Source organism: Octopus sinensis, linkage group LG17 (genome assembly GCF_006345805.1).
Source record: "Octopus sinensis linkage group LG17, ASM634580v1, whole genome shotgun sequence".
In the NCBI taxonomy this organism is placed as follows: domain Eukaryota; kingdom Metazoa; phylum Mollusca; class Cephalopoda; order Octopoda; family Octopodidae; genus Octopus; species Octopus sinensis.
The window spans coordinates 42,362,474-42,367,473 of record NC_043013.1 but is presented as its reverse complement, the minus strand read 5'-3'; the positions used below and the strand labels follow the sequence as shown (position 1 = coordinate 42,367,473).

At 33.3% G+C, this 5,000-nt stretch overlaps 1 long non-coding RNA gene across 1 annotated transcript in view; it reads right to left on the bottom strand.

Annotated features, from left to right (window-relative positions):
* Nucleotides 1–1,629, bottom strand: part of LOC118766783 — a 17,514-nt gene extending 15,885 nt beyond the window's left edge. The window contains exon 1 of the long non-coding RNA XR_005002694.1: nt 1,521–1,629. This is a non-coding gene — a long non-coding RNA (uncharacterized LOC118766783). The remainder of the gene's footprint in view (nt 1–1,520) is intronic.
* Between the last annotated feature and the right edge of the window lie 3,371 nt (nt 1,630–5,000).

The following is a 5,000-nucleotide window of genomic DNA, read 5'->3' as shown; positions in this document are numbered from 1 at the left end:
ACAGACGATGGTTCGTGTGCTGATACTAGTTTTACATTGTGTCCCTGCCGAAGATACTTTGATTTCAGTAGCTCAGTTCATAATGGATTCAAATGTCCTCCTTGTGTATCCGGTACAACTTTCAACAAAGTTAACTGCTATCAAGCACAACTCTCTCGGACAACTGCTCCTATCTACCCGAACAACTGCATCCACTCACCCGGACAACCGCCTACTAATAATTGTCTCCAGGCAATTATTAATTACATGGAAAAATGCGAGCAGTCTTAAGACTATAAACCTGGAAAATTATAGGACAAGTTATTATACTTGGAAAAGTTCGGGACATCTAGTAAAAAACAGAACAAGAAAATTTTTATATAAAATATTGCAGCCAAGGATAAAATTTCAAATAAAATATTTTGATTTAGGAAATATTAGCTTTTATTAAAGCTAAAAGTTTTATTACTAGTTATTACTTCCGTTCGTTATTGTTACTTCTATTAAAAATAAAAATTAATCTTAATTAAAATATTTTTTTGCACTTTAAAGCAATTCATTTTTTTAATTATTAATTAATAATTAGAAATTTGAAAATAGGTTATAAAAAACAATAGTAGTACATAATTAGTACAATAAATAGAATAATACAAAATTTAGTTACATATTACAGTAAAACCTACCTAGAACAACAAATTCACAGTAAAATTTCTTGAGTTATTGCCAAGTCTTCACATTTTTAGTCTTGACCCAATGTCTATTTGTTACATAACGAATTTGCCTGTCATATATACTATTCTACTTTGCATAAAACGTTAGCTATATTGGTACTTCTGGTTCTTATTTTTTAAGTATTCGGATCTTTTCGGTTTGAACGGCAGTTTTTTAAAATAATTTCCACGTAACTAAACACTTTTAAACTTCGTATACTGGTAGAATGTGTTTATAAAACATCTTTTTCTCTTGGCTTTATTGAGAAAATTCTATAGTTTGTAAGATATTTGTTGTTTTTTTTCTTCAATTTCTGCAATTTCAACCAATCAAATACGTCTATTGAGGTGAAAACATTCTGTGCCGTATGAATATGTCCCTCGTTTAAGAAACAGATTGGGTTTACTTACATTTCTGAAGAAAAAAAGATACCCTTCCCCCATCCCTAACCCTAAACCTAACCCTAACTAACCCTAACTCTAACCCTAAATCTAAAATAGATTGAAATGCAATAGATCGATTCTAGGGTCATAATTATGGGTGACAATTTCATATGACACCGCAAGAAAAAACTGCCGTTCAAACCGAAAAGATCCCTTCTGGCTCTTATTTTTAAGTATTCTAGTGTGTCAATATTTTTATTATAATATTACCTTGTAAATTAAAATCAAATAATTTTTAATATTCAAATTTTATCCTTAGCTGCAATATTTTAAGTAAAAATTTTCTTGTTCTGTACTTTACCAGATGTAATAACTTGTCCTGTAATTTTAAGAATATTATTTCTCTTGCTCGCATTTTTCTTGCTCGCATTTTTTCATGTAATCCACGATTTTTCCAGGCTGTGCTATTATGCTAATTAATAATGTGTCAAATGTGCCAATTAGCGGTGTCGTTGATTATTTTTTTCCTTACGTCAATGATGCCGGTGACAGACATTGAAAGTCTCCTTTTTGGACTATATTCATAAAAAGTATAGAGTTATATTATCACCCTCAAATTTGAGAAACAAACACTCATAACTTTTTTCTTTTAAAACTTCATTGCATGAGATTGATATCATGAAATTCCTCGATTTGAGCCCTATCATTTAAACTTAATTAAAATATAGTTTGCTTTTAAAATAAAAATGTTAATTATATTTAAATCCAATATTTTGCCTTATTTTTTTTCATGATTTTTACCTCACAACGTTTTTGTCACAAATTTTTGTTGCATGGGAACAAAACTATGAAATTCTTCATGCTTTCTTTTATCATTGAAGCTAAGATAATATATTTTGCTTTTAAAACAAAAAAAAGTTATTTGGATCTAAACTTGATTGGTGGCGTCTCTCCTATAATGTTACTACAAATTTTGATGTTAACTTTTTTCTACTGGATTAAATCTCAATTTTTTTAATGCCAAAATGTAGCTAGGAATCAGTCCTCTTCAAAAATGTTAACAATTTTCAATTTGGTTTAGAACTGAATTGGCGACAAGCTCTGAAAGGTGCTGCGTGTGAGTAAATTGCGGCCTTAAGAATATTATCCGACTACTGCCGTAGTTGAATGAATATATTTCAATATAAGCAACTTTGATAATGTAAACATTATCGATGTCACATACTGTATGTGTTTTGTTTATATACTCATTATCTGTGCGATAGCGTCCTGGGGAAAAGTCCCTTTAAGAAAATACCGAGTACTTCAAACCAGGCGAGGCAATTCGCTGTGTGCGTGATCGAGAACGATGGATATTGATAATTCACAGTTTTCGCTACTCATAGGCATCATGTACTCGAATGACCTCGAGACGAATTAGAACACTGATCTGAGATATATATGCAAATAGTGTAGAGTCTATCTGCTTATGTACAACAACGCCACGCAAGTAATACGATATTAAACTTGAATTATAAGCAACTCTAATAGTACATAAATACATAAATAATCAATGTTACATACTTAATGCATGTATTTTGCTTATGCGCTTATTAACTGCGGGTTTAGCATCAGAGGGAAAAGTCTCTTTAAGACGCCGAATGTAAAAAAAAAACCCCCAAAAAGACCCCTGAATAACGCAAACCAAACGGGACAACTCCCCACGCAGGTGAACAAGAACGATGAATATCAATAAGACACTGTTTTTGCAGCGGCAATATTTAATTCTAGCAATTAGTAATTATTATGTTTATGTATGATCTACAACAGTTTGCGGATCTTTTCGGTTTGAACGGCAGTTTTTAAAAAATAATTTCCACGTAACTAAACACTTTTAAACTTCGTATACTGGTAGAATGTGTTTATAAAACATCTTTTTCTCTTGGCTTTACTGAGAAAATTCTATAGTTTGTAAGATATTTGTTGTTGTTTTTCTTCAATTTCTGCAATTTCAACCAATCAATGACGTCTATTGAGGTGAAAACATTCTGTGCCGTATGAATATGTCCCTCGTTTAAGAAACATATTGGGTTTATTTACATTTCTGAAGAAAAAAGATACCCATCCCCCCACCCCTAACCCTAACCCTAAACCTAACCCTAACTCTAAAACAGATTGAAATGCAATATCGATAATAGGGTCATAATTATGGGTGACAATTTCATATGACACCGCTAGAAAAAACTGCCGTTCAAACCGAAAAGATCCCAGTTTTCCATTTTGATGGAGTAAACATGCATTATTTATACAGAATCGGCTAAAACGATTTCATAGATGGTACCAACGATCTCATAACGGCAGGATCAAATAAGAAATATCGACAGTGCGGTATCAAATATTTTAAGAAATGAGTTTATTGCATCAGTCCCACACAAAGCATTAAAAATGATTTTGATTTGCCAAGAAGTGATTTCCAATAAATCTAAGAAACATTCAGGATTAGAAAAGCACCTGGAAATAATTCATATTGGCGTCGGCGTCGGTGTGCGTGGTAAGTAGCTTGCTTCCCAACCACATGGTTCTGAGTTCAGTCCCACTGCGTGGCACTTTGGGTAAGTGTCTTCTACTATAGCCTCGGGCCAACCAAAGCCTTGTGAGTGGATTTGGTAGACGGAAACTGAAAGAAGCTTAACGTATGTGTGTATGTGTTTGTGTGTTTGTGTGTTTTGTATGTGTGTGTGTGTGTGTGTGTGCCTATGTTTGTTCCCCAACACCGCTTCACAACTGGTGTTGTGTTTATGTCCTAAAACTTAGCGGTTCGGCAAAAAAGATCGATAGAATAAGTACCAGGCTTAAAAAATAAGTACTAGGGCCGATGTATTTGACTAAAGAGTCTTCAAAGCGGTGTTCCAACATGGCCGCTGACTAATGATTGATACAAATGAAAAATTAACAAAAGATATAGAGAATTACTGCCTTTGATGGCATAAAAGACACTCCAATTTCAGCAGCGCGTATTCAGGAGAAAAAGTGTTTTTAGTACATTAAGTTATGTAATATAGGCCCAACTTTGCATACAGGAACCGAGGTAATTTTTTGAAGCGTTTTTTGAAGGAAAAAGTGTCTTGAATGCCATCAAATACGGTATTTTGCTTTAAAGCAATTCAGGATTTTGCAATTCAAATTTGCAGACGACCGACGTTTCAACAAAATGCATGAAAATGAGGAGTTATGTACCTCTTACAATTTTTCATACCTACTCTTCCAGATCAGAAAACCACATAGTATTGATGAAGAATTGATCCTAGTAGCTGTTGGTGAGGTTCTACATAGCTTGTTATACAAACTCAGCAACTGAAATAATCAATAAAATTCCTTTGAGGAATAATACAATACAATGTCGAATAGACGAAATAACCAAAGATCCAATTTTTTTCTAAGGCCTGCCTAATTTTTGTTACAACTATATGAAGCAACTCTAGGAACATAAACTAGCATTAAGAACTCATTCGAGACTTTAATGTTAGTTTATGTTCGGTTATAAAGGGAGAAAAAACACACAGAGACAAAAAAAAAACATAAGAGTTTATTATTTGCTAGACATTTGGTAACAAATTCTAAAAGGAGAATCGATAATTCTTGCAGAAGAGATGCTTTCTTTCTTTCTTTCTTTCTTTCTTTCTTTCTTTCTATCTTTTTTTTTCCTTCCTTCCTTCCTTCCTTCCTTCCTTCCTGCCTGCCTGCCTACCTTCCTTCCTTCCTTTTCCCTCCTTCTTTTTTCCTTCCTTCCTTCCTTCTCTTCTTTCCTTCCTTTCTTTCTTTCTTCTTTCTTTTCTTCTTTCTCTCTCTCTCTCTCATTCGTTTCTTTCTTTCTCTTTCTCTATTTCTTCTTTCTATCTTTTTTTTTTTCCTTCTTCCTTCCTTCCTTCCTTCCTGCCGCCTGCCTCG